The sequence below is a fragment of the Triturus cristatus genome, chromosome 3_2 (assembly GCF_964204655.1).
Source record: "Triturus cristatus chromosome 3_2, aTriCri1.1, whole genome shotgun sequence".
Lineage (NCBI taxonomy): Eukaryota > Metazoa > Chordata > Amphibia > Caudata > Salamandridae > Triturus > Triturus cristatus.
Genome location: NC_140584.1, coordinates 1229788055 through 1229806822, shown reverse-complemented (window position 1 = coordinate 1229806822; position 18768 = coordinate 1229788055). Strand labels below are relative to the sequence as shown.

Below are 18768 nucleotides of genomic sequence, written 5' to 3'. Positions count from 1 at the left end.
GGGACTCCAGCTGCTGTGATTACGCCGGTATTCGAGCTACTCTCGATTGGGAGTTACTCGATGATGGACGATCAAGGTTGCTGTGGCATTGCCTATCTGGTCACTGTGAACTCCAGGGTTACTTGCTGTATGCAAGTATTATTTCCACCAACAAGTACAGTCAGGAAAGCGCTGTTATCGCCTTCATTGAATGTTTCTTTTATACAACTTGATACTTTGAGCAGACTGAAAGCCATGCTTTTACAGCAAACTGTACCCTTAACCTCCACTCGAGAGACCTTTGATCTTCAAATCACAAGGACCTTGACTGAGATACAAGCTCTTATACGTACAAGCTGCCCCTTTCATTTCATAGAAATGGTAGGTCATATCTTTAACATGTCTGATATGAGTGGTATTGTAGACCTATTTAAACCATAGGGTCAGGATTTCTAAACACCTTTCAGACGACCCTCAGAGTTATTCTAAATTTTATACACTCCGTATTCGTATGCATTTTTGGAGATTTACCTCTAACACTGCTTCTTGTAGCGGGAATCCTGATTCTGATTTACCTGATACGCTATGGATGGCCCAATCACCAACGAGACGGTGAAAGCTCTTCTTGAGCATAAATACAGTGAGCGCATGGTACAATATCTGGGCACACCTCACCTACGAAAACTGAGTGCTTCTTGGTTCCTATCATTTAAACCAGTCTGGATGGACTGCATCTTACCTGTTCTTCGATGCCTGTTTTGCAGTGAAGAATGCTTGTTGGACATCTGTCTGACACTTGAAACAGAGATGCCTACGGATGCCTGAGAGTGAACATGAGGAAACATGGGGTCATCACCATGGCAACAGAACATGCAGGTGGGGATCTGTGCTGAGAAAGTGTTGGGTGGGGGCACTGACATTTGTCCTCCCCCCTGTAGTCCACCTTGCTGAGAGTCAGGTCCTCAGCATCACTGACACAAACAGAGCTCATCTGAATGAGGCGAGGGGAGACGATAAAGGGATTCATGCAAGATCACACAGAGCGACCGCAAGTAGCTGCAACTCCAACCTATTTCACTTTGAATCTCCACTCTCGAGTAACCCCATTCCCTGGGCTCCTTGGGCTAGTGGAGGGAGTGGTGTTTGAGAAACAGAGCCCTTGCATTTCCTTTCGCCTTGCACGCAGTGGACTTGCCTGGGTTTGAGAGGTGTCCACTTGCGGGGTCCGTGCACTGCTACAGAGAGCACAATGGTAAACGTCTGACAGGAGAAGAGTGGTAAGACCCACGATCTGGAGCCTTCAGCTGAGTTTAAGAGTGTTGTCCTGAAAAAACATGTCGGTTTACACTGCTGTTCCCGTCACATGCTTGTCTTCATTAAGCTGTGTTCTCTTTTTCTGATCTGTCGTAATCGCTTTCTGTACTTTCTTTTGTTTTCCTCCATCCTGGTGTTCAAGGGTCATTTTTACAACATAATTTAAAGCAGAAATGTGATATCTAAAATAACAAGACACACATGTGAAATGCAGGAACTTAGTTAGAGTGCCACTATTTATTTAAAGAATTTAGAAAATAAATGTGAAAATACCAACATGCAATCTAGTAAGTAAAAAGCGTAAAAGACACCTCGCAGGTCAAGAACAAAAACATGCAATCTAGTAAGTTTAAAGTCACAGTAATCAAAAGAAAATGAGAGAGAGAGAAAAAACTAATAACCAATTCCATTTCCATTTCCAAGCTTTATTTCGATCTTATAGAACATAAAACCAAAGCCATAAAATACATACAAGGCAAAAGAGCAATAAAAACACCAATGGCCATTACAAGATAAAGCCATGTGCAGTGGGTGAACACAATTCTTAACATTTAAAAAGATGTAAAAGGATTTTAAAAGGAAATTAAAATTGATTTCATTTGTTGGTTAGATCAAGACAATAGGAAATGGCTAAGGAACGATTGTCATGTGCGGGGGAAGTTAAAAATTTGCAGCGCCTGTGCCCCATGGAGTTTAGGAAACAGGACACAGCGAAAACAATCGGAGGGTGAGTGTCAGTACTCAAGACTCTGAATGCCTCCCGTATCTGTCTGTACACCAGGTTCCTACATATTGGTAAAAGCCAGTGCCTCCTAGGTACATCATATTCTGGGCGAAAGAAAAAAAACATGGATGGGAGTCTCTTATTGACTATTGCAGGCAGGACAGCTAGCAGGGGAGGCTTTTCACCAGTTCTTTGTCTGTGCATGGACCGGCAAACAACATCATCTAAATTGAACATAAAGTTTCCTTGCTATAAACGGATGTTCATCGTCAAGGAAGGGTTCAAATGAATAGTGGTCTTTAAAGTTGAGTAAGTCAGAGGTTAAGCAACCTGGTTTAGTGCTCCCTTGGATTTCGGGCAGTCTATATTTTCAATGGATTTTGACTAATTCGAGCCGTGATATTGTTGGTGACACTTCCTCAGTGTGGGTCCATAGATTCGGACGGCCTAGTCTACAGCACAGGTCTTTGATATGTGTGAACCAGGGTAATTTGCTCACCCCTGGGAGCCCCATGATCGCTTTAAGTTCGGACGGTTAGGCTATTAGCTCGGGGGTCGCCCATAGCCTATGCCAGAATGTCAGAGGTCGCAGTCCGATTTCCTCAACTATGGGTCTTGTCCCAAGGTCCATACGTAGGGGAATAAGCGCGATGCTTTGTGCCAGGCCCAAAAGCTGCCTTATAAACTTGTTCTCAGTTTTAACCAATCCACCTACAGGGTGCTGTCCCCAAATTTCTGATCCATACATTACGGCACTTCTAATTTGGTCTTTATATATCTCGGTCACTGGGCCCGGTTGTCTAGCTGTGGAGTTTCTATAAAGTTTTGCTAATCCCCATGACATCTGTGCTAACCTTAGGCCTGCCTTTTCTAGCTGTGGGCCCCATCCAAAAGTTTCCGTCTGTAACCCCCAGGTAATCGTAGACTGCTACCCTCTCTAGCTGGATACCATTTAGGGTAGGATTAGGGCGAGATGTTTTACTAGGATTAAATGGCATATAGTTGTTTTTTTGCGCATTAATGTCAAGGCTCCTATTCTTGCAGAATGAAGAAAAGCTATCAAGTTTTATCCTTTCTATCTTTATTCTGCAGATAGATATAAATACTCGCTCCTAACAGGACAATTTTCATTGAGAGCTTTACACAAATTCGAGGAATGAAAACAGTATGCTCTATTTATTTTATATGGTAATCTTAAAACCATTCTAAATACCCAATTCACTGACTATCAGATTGAGCCCCCTTTCCTCCCAAAAGCATGCTTTGACTTATAAAAAGACTCTCCTCCTTTAGTTTTGAAACGCAATGTAAGGCTACAAGATTAGTGGATATATATTTATCCTAAAATTATGTTGTCCTTTTTGCCATACATTTAGGTTGTATATAAATCTTTCTCTAAAGGAGCGCTAACCACTAACTTCAGTATTGAGGGAACACATGGAAAAGATCTTCTCATCACAGTTTTGGTAAGATTATCTTTCTTCTGTAAACTTCTAAAAAATCTTTGTGTATGATATAAATATGCACGTATGTTTGTTGTCATACGTTTTTCTATTTCTGACACATCACTAAAGAATTCCTTGCCCCGTTCAAGTGAATTGTAATACAGTGACTACTGAAGGAATGTAGATTACCATTTTTTCTACAAGTGATATTTCGATTGTCATTGATTCAGCAGGTCGATAATAAATAATGCTCATTCTTTTTGTTAAAATTATAATTTGTGCAACAAAGTTGTAAGAAATAGGCTGGTAGCTTGTTTTGTTTCTTTTTGTATATATTTCTTGTATATAATTGTACACAACAGCCTCTTTTAGCATGTAAATAGAACTGTAAATATGGTTATGTTCGTGTTTATAAATATATTGTTTATTGTTTATACTTATTTGTAGCCCTGAAGAAGTCCGTAAGGACGAAGCGCGTTGGCTACGCAGATTTTAAAGAAGAAAATTAAATAAAGAAATTTGAAACCAGACCTGCTGATTGGACTGATATTCTTCGATATACGATATTGTATTACATATAATGATTATGTGGTGTGCAGGATCATACTGCTTTGTTTATGATTTTTTAGGAGGTTTAGAGGTATTAAACCTCAGATCCTTAGCACCCTAAGAAAGTAATATAGATTTTGACCCCACTAAATAATAGGTGCAGTCACTATTGCCTCATACCTCATCATTTTGTGCTTGGCCATCTTCTGCGTGTGCCTGATTTAATGATGTCTCTTTTCTTTCTCCCATGTCTCTGAGTGCTTTCTCCTTCTTTGCCTTGTTTTCTACTGCTTTCTCCTTCCTTTCCCTCGTATTCTGAGTACTTTCTCCTGCCTCGTCCTCATTTTTACTGGGTTCTCCTTCATCTCCCCTGGCCTGTTTTTCTGACTACTTTCTACTTCTATTGCCTAGTTTTTACTGTTTTTTCCTTTCTCTCCCATTTTTTTTGCTGATTGATTGATTGCCATCCGCCTCCAACGCTTCTTGCCTTTCATTCCAGTGTGATTACACCTCCTCTTATAATGCGCCTTCAATCAATCAATCAATCAATAAATTTGCAAAGGGGACTACATAGCCTTTAGGGTCTCAAGGCTCTGGAGGGGGCGCTGCTACTGCTTGAACAGCCAGGTCTCCTGAAGGTCAGTAGGTCCTAGATCTGCTGTAGGTGGATGGGGAGGGTGTTCCAGGTCTTGGCGGCGAGGTGGGAGAATGATATGCCACCGGTGGTCATTCTTTGGATGCGTGGGATGGTGGCGAGGTCAGCGGAGCTAAGCAGGCGGCTCGGGGTGTAGAAGGCGAGTCATTTGTTGAGGTATGCTGGTCTGGTGTTGTGGAGTGCCTTGTGGGCATGGGTGAGGAGCTTGAAGGTGATCCTCTTTTTGACGGGAAGCCAGTGCAGGTCTCTCAGGTGATATGTGATGTGGCTGTGGCGAGGGATGTCGAGGATAAGGCGAGCCGAGGCATTCTGTATGTGTTGGAGTTGTTTCAGGAGTTTGGCCGTGGTTCCTGCAGAGGGCTTTGCCGTAGTCCAGTCTGCTGCTGACGAGGGCCTGGGTGACTGTCTTTTCCATGTTCCGGTGGGCATCCATCTGTAGATCTTGCAGAGCATGCGGAGGGTGTTGAAGCAGGAGGATGAAATGGCGTTGACTTGCTGGGTCATTGATAGCGAGTCATCCCAGGTGGAGGGGGTGGGGCTAAGGATGAGGACCTCCGTCTTGTCTGAGTTCAGTTTCAGGCGGCTGTTCTTCATCTATTCGGCGACGGCCTTCATTCCTTCGTGGAGGTTGGTTTTGGCGGTGGTGGGGTCCTTTATGATGGAGAGGATGAGCTGGATGTCATCGCCGTATGAGATAATGTTAAGTTTGTGCGATCGGACGATGTTGGCGAGAAGTGCCATGTAGACATTGAAGAGTGTCGGGCTGAGGGATGATCCTTGGGGAACGCTGCAGATGATCTTGGTGGCTTCCGAGCGGAAAGTGGGGAGGTGGACAATCTGTGTTCTGCCGGTAAGGAAGGAGGTGGTCCAGTCCAGGGCTTTGTCGCCGATCCCTGCGTTGTAGAGGTGTGTGCGGAGGGTGTGGTGGCAGATGGTGTTAAAGGTGGCCAACAGATTAAGGAGGATGAGGGCCGCAGTTTTGCAGTTGTCTTGCAGTGTCCTGACGTCGTCGGTGGCGGCAATGAGGACAGTTTCGGTACTGTGGTTGCTGCTGAATCCTGATTGGGACAGGTCCAATTGTCTTGTTCTGTTTGAGGAAGCGTTTCATTTGCATGTTGACAATCTTCTCAATGACTTTCGCCGGGAACGGGAGCGGGAGCGGGGAGATGGGCCTGAAGTTCATGAGGTCCTTAGGGTCTGCCTTGCGTTTCTTGAGTAGGAGGTTGATCTCGGCGTGCTTCCAGCTCTCTGGGAAGGTGGCGGTCTCGAAGGAGGTGTGGATGATCTTCCGGAGCTGGGGTGCGATGATGGGGCTTGCTTTGTTGAAGATGTGCTGCGGGCAGGGGTTGGATGGTGAGACGGAGTGGATGGTGTTCATGATTTTGATGGTGTTGTTTTTGTGGGTCCAGGACAGCAGGAAGTCAGTGTGGCTGGGGGTGCTGAGTCTGAGGTGTCGGTTGCTGTCAGGGGGGTCTGGTTGTTAAAGCTGTTGTGGATGTCTGCGATCTTGCGGTGGAAGAAGGTGGCTAGGGAGTTGCAGAGGTCTTGCAACGGCGGGATGTTGTTGGAGTTCGCGCTGGGGTTGGAGAGTTCCTTCACGCTGTTGTATGCATTGTTGTCGATGCGTTCCTTGAAGGAGGTCCTTTTGGCGGTTCCGATTAGTTGGTGGTGCCTGCGGATGGTGTTCTTGTGGGCTGTGTTGTTGTCTGCTGTCTGTTCGTGGTGCAACTTCTTCTCAAGTCTTCGGCAGGCCTGTTTGAATGCCAGGAGGTCAGCGGTGAACCAGGTGGGTTTTCTGTCTGTGTGTCTGTTTGAGGGTTTCTTTATCAGGGCGACCGTGTTGGCGCAGTCGTTGATCCATTGCCTGAGGTTCCGGGCTACAGTGTTGTGTCGGCGGTGTCCGTTGGGGGGTTTCTGTCGAGGGTAGTGATTAGCTGGTCTTCGGTAACCTTGGTCCAGCTGTGGTGGGGGGTCCGTTGTGGCTAGTGGTGTGTGGTGGATTTCTCGAAGGTGAAGTGGACTCAGCAGGGGTTGGTCCAGTGGAGTTTGGTGGTGTGGCTGAAGGTGACGTTGTTGCTGGTGGAAAAGATAGGGTCAAGCGTGTGTCGCTGTTGTCGAGCAGGGTGGTGGAGTTGCTGTTGTTGGCATTTCCGAGGTGAAAGTTCAGGTCTCCAAGGAGAATGTAGTCCGTGGATGCGAGAGCATGCGTGCTGACTAGGTCTGCGATGGAGTCGCTGAACTGTGGCCGGGCTCCGGAGGGTTTGTAGAATAGTGTTCCTCTGATGGTGGTGTTTTGGGCAATGTGGATCTGGAAGTCCAAGTGTTTGGTAGCGGTGAGGGTGTCGTCGTTGCTGGTCGAGATTCTGAGGGTGTTCCTGTGGACAACGGGGATTCCTCCTCCTACTCCGTTGATGAGGTTTCTGCGAGTGATTTTGTAGCCATCCGGGAAGGCGATAGCGATCTCGGGTGTTGAAGAGGGGTTCATCCAGGTCTCCGTCAGGAAGGCGACATCCAGGGAGGATGAGTCGAGTAGGTCCCAGAGTTCGATGTCGTCCTTGTGTGCAGGGCGGGTGTTGAGTAGTATGCATCTGAGATTTTTGTGTCCTGCCCCGGTGTGCCCGGTGGTGGCTTGGAGGCTGGTGAAGCTGTAGGTCCGTCTTCTCCATGGGTGTGCTTTAGTGTGGCCTGGAAGCAGGTGGATGAGTGGTCGGCGTTGAGTGCATGGAGGAAGTTGGCATCATAGCAGCGGCAGGTGTCATGGAGTCCGTTGGTGCAAGGGGTCTGTTACTGGGCACGGTCCAGGCTTGGATGGGTTCTGACGGGCTTGCCTTTGGTGCACCTTCAGCACGCCAGCGGCATAATAAGGGGAGGTGGGAGGGAGGGGCAGCTGGGCGACGGGGAGCGTGAGCGAATGGGTGAGCGAGGGGGGCCGCAGGGGACGCAGTGGCGGGGAAGGGGAAGGAAGGCTGGAATGCAAGAAGGGGTTATGGCGCAAAAAACAGGTGGGCCACAATACAACAGAATAACAGAATACAACCACAAAATATACAATAGAGTACAAGAGAGATAAAAACAGTGGAGCAGAATACAACAGCGGGAATTACAGCAGGGTGAGAATCACAATCAGACAAGTTAAAGTGAAAACGGGCAGCGTCAAAAGTCAAATACCTACGAGGGCCTCGAACCTGCGGCAGCAGCGAGGTCAGGGCCACAAGCTCAAGCAGGTGGAGCTGTGCGGCGTGGGGAGCGATCTGCCTGGGACAGCTTTCCCTTTCTGTCCACTGTAATTAGACATCCTCCTGCACCAGGCTCAGCTCTCTCCATGCTGCTGCACCGCTCTGCTTCCTCCCCATTTCTCTGAGCGCCTTGTGCTTCATTTTTCACTGCTTTGAGTGCTTTTTTATGAGTAATTTCTGCTGCTGTTGCCTCATTTTTACTGTTTTCTCCTTCCTCTCCTCCTGTTTTTCTGAATGCTTTCTCCTGCTTTTCCATCACCTTTCACTGCTTCTCCTCATTTTTCCTCATCTGCTACTCCCGCCTGCCCCCTGTTTTCCCGCCTTCTGCCTAGCCCTGCCCACCACCTCTCATTGCCCCTGCCTCCTTCCACGACCTACTTTCAGATCAGATCAGATCAGACTAGCTTTATTCGATTTTTGTTACATAAAACCATAAAAGCGACAATTCATATATATACACATCAATACAATACAATACAAATCATTACAATAAATAACATTTAATTAAAACAGTATTAAATCAATTCAAACGAGTTCGCTACTCTCCGAGTTCCGTTTTCTGAGAACACTTTTTAAAAAACCGGACATAACCATAGTACAGGTAGCGTTTCCCAATTGCTGCAGACTGAGGAACGCAGGACGGCATTGACGACAAGCACCATGCTTCAAATACTGTTTGATCCACCTGTTACGCTCACTCCCATATAATTTGCAGAACAATACTACATGGAAGGTGGACTGCACAGAAATACTATCACAAGGGCAGGGAGCCAGGGCTCTAGACCAATCATTTTTGGTTGGATATGTGACTAACCGATGAAATAGATTAAACCTAAATCTTGTCAAAATGAATCGGTCGAAGCCCAGGTTACACATGGTTAGATATGGCTGGATTGTGTAGGTGGTCAGCGACAATTGATGTTCACTCACTGTTTTCTTTGTCACTTCTCCTACACACCTGAGAAGTTCAAAATGGGCAATACATAACCTCTTCAATTCTGGTTTTGAAATATTCAAAATTGAGGCTGGGATGCTGAAAAACTCTGGCTTTTGGATATCAGCAAATATTTTCCTGATATACTCAAGCCAGGGTATACTCTTGGAGTTATCTAGGCCCATGACATCCTTTATTATTTCCTGATTTAGGCCAAGGGCCCCTGAGACCCAAACTCTGCGCCAGAGTAGGACAGGTTGCAGTTTAATCAGGTCGGATATATAATCCATCCCCAATTCCTGATGGCAATTAAAAACTGAGGTACCTTTCAGGAGAGCTAACAAGTATCTGAAAAAGTTGTTTTCTTCAACTTGTATCGCCGATGTATCCTGGTACCCCCAGATCCCTGCCCCATAATGCAACACTTCTACATTTAGATATATAAATCTTTAGCATGATCTCAGGGGGTCTTTTGCCAAGCTTAGCGGCGAAGTTCTTTAATGCTCCTATGGTGCGTTTAAATGATAGGGTCCTGTTCTTGACCTCAGGGCCCCAGGAGCCAGAACCCTCAATTATAACCCCGAGGTATGGAAAGGTTTTAGTATGGTCAATTACAAGCCCCGATGCTCTTAGATTTTTACAGCTTGGATGAGCCTTACCACACTGCATCACATATGATTTTTTTAGCATTTATCATAAGGCCCCTTTCTTCCATGAATTCAAGATATTTTGTGAGGGCTTTCTTTGCTCCGACCTTCGTTCTCGCCATTAGTACCGCGTCATCCAGGTACAGAAGCGATACAATTGACTTATTGCCGTACTTTGGGGAGTCTATTTTACAAGCGCCCAGTTCCTCCTCAAGTTTATTCGTATAAAGGGTAAAAAGAAAGGGGGCCAATACGCACCCCTGTCTTGCCCCTTTTTCTATCCTGAAGGGCCCAGTGCACTCCCCCCTCAACCCAAATCTAACTTTGGCCGTTGCCCCTGAATAAAGTTGCCTTAGAAAGAGAACAATGGCAGGATCAACCTCCATTTCCTCAAGGATTTGCCACATCTTGGCATGTATCACGCAATCAAAGGCGGCAGAGAGGTCAACAAAAATGGCGTATAATTGTCCTTCCTTAGCCCGAGTGTATTTGGCTTGTAACAAAACAAAGTTTAAGACCTGCTCTACCGTGCCCATCCCTTCATGAAAGCCATACTGTACAGGGCTCAAAATATCATGTTCCTCGGCCCACAGTTGCAATTTATTTAAGACCACCCTCCCCGCCATTTTCATGAGGGAGTCTAATAAGGAAATAGGTCTATAATTAGATTGGCAGTGCCTGTCCCCATTTTTGTATATCGGTATTATGACCGATTCCGACCAGGTACCAATAAAACCTATGGTACAACAGGCCTGTAGGACCCGGGTACAGAGTGGGGCCCACAAGTCTGTGTTTAATTTATAAATATCATTAGGGATCCCATCCGGTCCCGGGGCTTTATTATTTTTACTAGCTTGTAGTGCCAGCTCTACTTCCTGTAGGGTAATCCCCATGATAATAGGGTGAAAATCACTCCCTCTCAGTGAACACCCTATCAATTTATCCTCTTTCATGGGAGACCCCTCAACATTTTTATACACCTTCGAGAAGAAGCCAATCCAAGTTTTTTCGTCAATAGCGATGTCCAACCTTTCTGCCTCCTTCTTGGTAAAAAAGGGTGCGTTGACTGCCTCCCAGAAGGCCCCTCTACTCTGTGAGGCTGTCAGCAAATTCTGCCATGCTACGTCTTTAATTTCCATTTTCCGCATGCACCTTGCCTGGGTATACGCCTTCCTACAGTATCTAATTGCCTTAAGGTCCCTTGGTTTGAGACTCCAGGCAGCCTTAAGGGCAGTATACGCCTTGGCACACCTGGAGTCAAATCAGCCCACCCCTTTATTGAGTTTTTTCCTCTGTACCCTGGTTAGTTATCCTGGATCACCCTAGTAATTTTACCAAAGGCCTCCAAGGTTTGTTCTTCTGAGGTACACTCATCCAAACATCTCAATATATCTGTTAGAGCCAGAGTTATTATTTCTTTACATTTATTGACCGAGTCTACGGTGCTCCACTTAAGTGTCATCCCATTATAGCGAGCTATGGCGATATTTTGTGTCCAAGTAAGTGACTCGATAGTAGTAATACTACTTAACTCTCCTGTGGTTATAGTCATACTAAGAGGGAGGTGGTCACTTAGGCCAATTGCTGGAATCACAAAGTTTTCTACGCAATGTGAGAAACTATTTGACACAATTACAAAATCAATAACGGAGTGACACCCTCTAGCTAGAAATGTGGCACTAAATTCCACCTTAGGTGTACACATTAGGTTTGCAAATCCAAGGTCCAGATTGGTCATAATGTTATTTAGTACCTCTCCTTTTACTGAATGCATAAAGTGACACCTGCTCACATTTTCCCCCCTGCCATATTCCTGAAATCCACAGTTTTCATGGTCACAAATATTCAAATTAAAATCCCCTACCCATACCAACATTTTGTTTTCCCCACTCAACAAATTCTGAGCATTTAATTCCCCTTGCAAGCTACCTAAAACCTCTGCAAAATCCCCATTTTTTATGTTGTTATAGAAGTTAACTATTAATAGCTCAACCCGATGGTTTAGAATAACTGAAACCATCTGGTAATAATGTGTGTTACTTCTTCTTATGATTTTAACAACTTTTAGCAGATTAGAGACATAAATACAAATCCCTCCTTTATGTCTTCCAAACAGGGAATGAACTGCTGGGATATGAAAAGTTTTAAAACCAGGAAGATGTATCTCATTAATAAGCCAAGTTTCTTGTACACATAGGATGTCAATGTTTTGGACAAAGTCTCCCCAGATAGTATCAAGCACTTTGCTCTCTAACCCACATACGTTCCATGAGACAATCCTCACTAGACCACCCTGCTCCCTGCGTTTATTCTGTTTGACAACGATTTCTTCTTGTCAGTGTTCACCCCATGCAAGTCCGGCATGAGGACCAGCCCGGCATCTTCTTGCTCATGCTTTGATTCTCTGTTACCGGTCAACATTAGGTCAGTTTCCCTCCAACCCCCAATATTGGCTATCAACCCAGAAGGGTTCTCATGGAGAGGTTCTCTATTGAGTTCAAGTTCCTGTACGATGGGATTTGTTTTCTTATGCATTTTCCCTGTTACAGTTTCCCCTTGGGTTATATGGTCATGTGGGAAATATAGTACAGGAGACTTCCCCCCTTGAGAAGCATCCATATATATCAATGTACCTTTATCTTTTCCACCACCCAGTCAGTCACACTCATTTAAACCGGAAAGGGCTGTAAACCGATTTGATCCTACCAAAGAAGGTGTATATCCCAGATTTCCCCTTTGTGTTCGGAGTGGGTGGCATAAATGTCTCTTCCTGGGATATTCCCAGGGCTGACTTAATTGTGGGTATGGTAACCTATCATCCTGAACGGTCACTTTGTTGTTGAAATTGGGGCCTAATGCAATCATCCTGGCGTTGGACCAAGTGCCTAGAACAATCATCCTGATATTGAAAGGGGGGTCTAAAGCGATCGTTCTGTTGTTGGAATAAGGGCCAAATGCCATCATCCTGATGTTGGAAAGGGGGCCTAGAACAATCATCCTGATATCGAGAGGGTGGTCTAAAACGATCGTTCTGTTGTTGGAATAAGGGCCAAATGCCATCATCCTGGCGTTGGACCAAGTGCCTAGAACAATCATCCTGATATTGAAAGGGGGGTCTAAAACGATCGTTCTGTTGTTGGAATAAGGGCCAAATGCCATCATCCTGGCGTTGGACCAAGTGCCTAGAACAATCATCCTGATATTGAAAGGGGAGTCTAAAACGATCGTTCTGTTGTTGGAATAAGGGCCAAATGCCATCATCCTGATGTTGGAAAGGGGGCCTAGAACAATCATCCTGATATTGAAAGGGGGGTCTAAAACGATCATTCTGTTGTTGGAATAAGGGCCAAATGCCATCATCCTGATGTTGGAAAGGGGGCCTAGAACAATCATCCTGATATTGAAAGGGGGGTCTAAAACGATCGTTCTGTTGTTGGAATAAGGGCCAAATGCCATCATCCTGATGTTGGAAAGGGGGCCTAGAACAATCATCCTGATATTGAAAGGGGGGTCTAAAACGATCGTTCTGTTGTTGGAATAAGGGCCAAATGCCATCATCCTGATGTTGGAAAGGGGGCCTAGAACAATCATCCTGATATTGAAAGGGGGGTCTAAAACGATCGTTCTGTTGTTGGAATAAGGGCCAAATGCCATCATCCTGATGTTGGAAAGGGGGCCTAGAACAATCATCCTGATGTTGAAAGGGGGGTCTAAAACGATCGTTCTGTTGTTGGAATAAGGGCCAAATGCCATCATCCTGATGTCGGAAAGGGGGCCTAGAACAATCATCCTGATATTGAAAGGGGGTCTAAAACGATTGTTCTGTTGTTGGAATAAGGGCCAAATGCCATCATCCTGATGTTTAGAAAGGGGGCCTAGAACAATCATCCTGATATTGAAAGGGGGGTCTAAAACGATCGTTCTGTTGTTGGAATAAGGGCCAAATGCCATCATCCTGATGTTGGAAAGGGGGCCTAGAACAATCATCCTGATATTGAAAGGGGGGTCTAAAACGATCGTTCTGTTGTTGGAATAAGGGCCAAATGCCATCATCCTGATGTTGGAAAGGGGGCCTAGAACAATCATCCTGATATTGAAAGGGGGGTCTAAAGCGATCGTTATGTTGTTGGAATAAGGGCCAAATGCCATCATCCTGATGTTGGAAAGGGGGCCTAGAACAATCATCCTGATATCGAGAGGGTGGTCTAAAACGATCGTTCTGTTGTTGGAATAAGGGCCAAATGCCATCATCCTGATGTTGGAAAGGGGGCCTAGAACAATCATCCTGATATTGAAAGGGGGGTCTAAAACGATCGTTCTGTTGTTGGAATAAGGGCCAAATGCCATCATCCTGGCGTTGGACCAAGTGCCTAGAACAATCATCCTGATATTGAAAGGGGAGTCTAAAACGATCGTTCTGTTGTTGGAATAAGGGCCAAATGCAATCATCCTGATGTTGGAAAGGGGGCCTAGAACAATCATCCTGATATTGAAAGGGGGGTCTAAAATGATCGTTCTGTTGTTGGAATAAGGGCCAAATGCCATCATCCTGATGTTGGAAAGGGGGCCTAGAACAATCATCCTGATATTGAAAGGGGGGTCTAAAACGATCGTTCTGTTGTTGGAATAAGGGCCAAATGCCATCATCCTGATGTTGGAAAGGGGGCCTAGAACAATCATCCTGATATTGAAAGGGGGGTCTAAAACGATCGTTCTGTTGTTGGAATAAGGGCCAAATGCCATCATCCTGATGTTGGAAAGGGGGCCTAGAACAATCATCCTGATATTGAAAGGGGGGTCTAAAACGATCGTTCTGTTGTTGGAATAAGGGCCAAATGCCATCATCCTGATGTTGGAAAGGGGGCCTAGAACAATCATCCTAATATTGAAAGGGGGGTCTAAAACGATCGTTCTGTTGTTGGAATAAGGGCCAAATGCCATCATCCTGATGTTGGAAAGGGGGCCTAGAACAATCATCCTGATATTGAAAGGGGGGTCTAAAACAATCGTTCTGTTGTTGGAATAAGGGCCAAATGCCATCATCCTGATGTTGGAAAGGGGGCCTAGAACAATCATCCTGATATTGAAAGGGGGGTCTAAAACGATCGTTCTGTTGTTGGAATAAGGGCCAAATGCCATCATCCTGATGTTGGAAAGGGGCCTAGAACAATCATCCTGATTTTGAAAGGGGGGTCTAAAACGATCATTCTGTTGTTGGAATAAGGGCCAAATGCCATCATCCTGATGTTGGAAAGGGGGCCTAGAACAATCATCCTGATATTGAAGGGGGGTCTAAAGCGATCGTTCTGTTGTAGGAGTAGAGGCCTGATGACATCGTCCTGATGTTGAAAGGGGGGCCTAGAGCAATCATCCGGACGTTGAAATAAGGGCCTGGAATTAGTTACAGGAGCCGATAGGGCTCAAGGGTAAAAATAGGGCAATTCACGTGGAGTGATTAAATTACCACATTTTTGGGGGAACCAATTTAAGATGTATCTAACTGCTCTATCATCTCTAAAATTAATAATGATGATATCCCCTGATATGTCCTTTATTCTATGTCCCAACCAAGGAAGACGCCTAACGTGTAGTATCTCATCATTAATGGAGGAAGTGGTCTATTCTGCCTAAGCCAAAATATAACTTTATTTTTAAGCTGGTATTGATCTTCTCTCCTATTATCCTCTAAAGCAGGCACTCCAGTGAGAACTACCACAAACGGAACTGCTTCCGGAGGCAGTTCTACATTGGGGACAATAACCCTGTCGGGGTGTTCTCGGCCATTTAGTTTTTGCGTATTTCCTTGATGATTAGGTATTACGCCTGCCGCAGGGACTTTATCACTAATTCCAGCATTTAGCCGTGTTGTTTCAGAGGGCACTCATTTCAGGGGTTTCGGTTTATCATGATTAGTGGTTGTGGGAGGGCAGGTTTGATATGCAGACGAGGAGGCTGTATATATTTTCCAAATGAGGTAGATTTATTTTCTTTAGTGGCAATAAGAGGTAGTGAATAAACAGTTCCATTGTTCTCCTCCTGTTGCTCCCTGAGCTGGACCCAAAGGTGATGTCGAACCCGCAGGGTGGGACTCTTCTTCGTCGCTAGTATCGAGGTCTCCCCGGAGGCTCATAGGAGGAAAGAGAAAAAGGATCTGTCAGTTCTGTGCTTGTTTATACTCTTTTGGGTAGTTTTATTCTAACCGTCACCACACCCGGAAGTGCTCTCTGGGATTCTCTTGTCCGTAAGGGTGCGCATGCATAAAAGAAAAGAAAACCAACAAAAAAACAACTGTGACCTTGTCCGGTCTGATAGTTAAGTGAACTCTTTCGTCTCAGGGGAATTGGTAACACCAAGAGAGGTTGGTCGTCTTTATGGCCCAGGCACGTTCTACTCAATAAGAGGCTAAGGAGAAATATCTATGGGTCATACGGGTCAGGCACTTTCTTTTACCCCCCTCCCTCTCTCCTCTCCCCCCCCCTTCAATCCCTGGGGATGGTTGTACTCACAGGCTCCGCCGCAACTCTCCAGAGTTGCGGCCGCTCTCCAGCATCCTCCGTCGGACACCACCACTCCTCGCACCACTGCTCGTCCGGGTCTCCGACGTCGCCGTCTTCTCTCCACGCGTCCTGGGGTTCATCTCCGCCTTCCGCCGCCGTCGTACCGGGTCCGCTTTCTCTCTCTTGTTCTTCACGTTGTTCTCCGTCTTCTCTACCGCTGTTCTGCCACACACGCTCCACCCTCTTTCATTGGCTCTGGGAGACAACTTCCTGGGTCGACCCCGCCTACCTCCGATGGCTCCCGGATGTCCTTCTGTTGAGAGACAGGGGGGTTGCATGGGTAATGCAGTCTTTGGCAGTCCCGTTTTCCTGTAAGACCGGGAGGATGACGTGGACTATGAAATGAACCCTCCCTGGGTGTTCTATGGGTAGGTCCGTCCTGCAATCTCCCACATCCCTTTTCCCTTGCTGTCCTTCTACTAAGGGATTGTTCTTGGGGATAAAAAGTCTACGTTTCCTTGTTCGCTTCCTTTTCGGTGCTTGGTGTGGAATCGGTAGGGTTGAAGGGACAGGAACCACCTAAGGACTCTTTCGTTGTGGCCCTTGTTCCGGGCTAACCATTCAAGGGGGGCGTGGTCGGTATACAAGGTGAATTCGCGACCATCTAGATGATAGCGTAAAGTATCTATGGCCCATTTGATGGCCAGGGCTTCTTTTTCGATCATAGCGTAATTTTTTTCTCTTGGGAAGAGTTTTCGGCTAAGGTACAGAATGGGCTTTTCTCCTTGTGGGGTCTCTTGGGACAGCACAGCCCCTAATCCCTGGTCCGACGCATCGGTTTGAAGGATGAAGGGAAGCGAGTAATCCGGACTGATCAAAACGGTGTCGGAGGTAAGTGTGTTTTTTAAGGCATGGAAGGCCCGTAGAACATCAGTAGGGGGATTCCGTAATATCTCTTCGGTTTTGACGTTTTTCTGGAGCAAATTAGTTAAAGGGGCTGCCAGGTGGGAAAACTGAGGTATAAATCGGCGATAATATCCCAATAACCCTAGGAATGCTCAGAGATCTTTCTTAGTTCTGGGTAGGGATATTTGAGAGATTGCAGCTAATTTAGACGATTGTGGTCTAATAACCCCCTCTCCCAATAGATACCCCAGATACTGAACGGTCTGGGCGGCAAGATGGCTTTTGGCTGGATTTATTTTAAGACCGTATTGTCCTAAGGTTTGGATGACTTGGAAAAGATGTGATAGGTGTAGTTCCCACGTGTCGCTATACATGATGATATCATCTATGTAGGCACCTGCATAGGACTCATGGGGCTGTAAGGCTATATTCATTGCTCTTTGGAAAGTTGCTGGTGCCCCATGAAGGCCAAAGGGTAACACTTTGAATTGATATAATCGTTCCGGGGTGGAAAACACCGTTTTCTCCCTATCCTGTTTTCTCAGGGGGACCTGCCAATAGCCTTTGCATAAATCCAAAGTGCTGATATATTTTGCTTTACCTATTCGTTCCACCATCTCATCTACTCTTGGCAGGGGGTACGTGTCAGACTCCGATATTTTATTGACTTCTCTGAAGTCGATGCAAAATCGTACCGATCCGTCCGGTTTCGGCACGAGGACAATGGGTGAATTCCATTCACTTATGGAAGGTTCAATGATGTCCATTTGTAGCATCTTTTGAACCTCTTCTTTTATGACTTGACGCCGGGCCTCGGGAATGCGATAAGGTTTCAAACGAACCCGTTTCCCTTGAGGAGTTTTCAGGGTGTGCTCGATAAGGGTAGTTCGGCCAGGAGTGTTAGAGAAGGTCTCTTTCAGGGGTTGTAAGACTCATGAAAGGTCATTACGCAAGGTAAGAGGCAGGTCGGGGTTGATTCATTGATCGAACAAGGGAGACTGTTCACCCACTGTACACATCGAGACGGGCAAGGGACCCTCCCATTTCTTTAGCACATTAATATGGTATATTTGTGTCGTATGTCTAGCGGGATCAAGTTCAAGGCGGTAGGTCACAGGGGTTACCTTTTCTACTATTCGATAGGGACCCTGCCATTGTCCTAACATTTTCTGATCCGAGGAGGCCATCATGAGTAATACTAAGTCACCCGCTTGGAATGTCCTGGCTTTGGTTCTCTTATCGTACTGGGTTTTTTGTGACCTCTGGGCGTCTTCCAAATTGTTCCGCACTATAGTCCTAATCTGACTTAAGTGAGTGCGTAATGCGGCTACATACTCGGAAAGGGGTTTTGAATTGTCTTTTTCTCGTTCCCACCCTTCTTGGGCCATGTCTAAGAAGGTACGGGGTTTATGGCCATATAGTAACTCAAACGGAGAATAGCCGGTGCTTTTCTGTTCCTTGCACCGAATGGCGAATAAGGCCAGAGGCAACATGTCTTCCCATTTCCGGGTTTCAAGTGCTAACAGCTTCTTAAGTGTGGTCTTAATGGTGGCATTGTACCTTTCCACTAAACCATCGGTTTGTGGATGGTACGCCGCTGTTCTAATCTGTTTGACCCCCAGCTGGGAACAGACCTGTCTCATTAAGTGGGATACAAAAGGGGTCCCTTGGTCGGTCAATATTTCTTTGGGGAAACCCACCCTTGTGAAAACTGTGTTCATGGCTTTGGAGATATTAGAGGCATCGGGTCGATGTAAGGGTATGGCCTCTGGGAATCGAGTGGCATACTCTACTATGAGCAGAACATACTGGCAACCACTACGTGACAGTAACAAGGGACCTATGATGTCCATACCGACGCGATGGAAAGGCTCGTCTATTA

General features: G+C 45.9%; 1 protein-coding gene and 1 long non-coding RNA gene across 2 annotated transcripts in view; both read left to right on the top strand.

The window, feature by feature from the left end:
- Positions 1-18768, top strand: part of LOC146859531 (CD5 antigen-like) — a 628425-nt gene that overhangs the window by 144345 nt on the left and 465312 nt on the right. The gene's annotated exons all lie outside the window — the stretch shown is intronic.
- LOC146859532 (uncharacterized) lies at positions 1958-3984 on the top strand. The gene is made up of 3 exons (XR_014980138.1): positions 1958-2020; positions 3394-3483; positions 3910-3984. It is a non-coding gene; the product is annotated as an uncharacterized LOC146859532 (long non-coding RNA).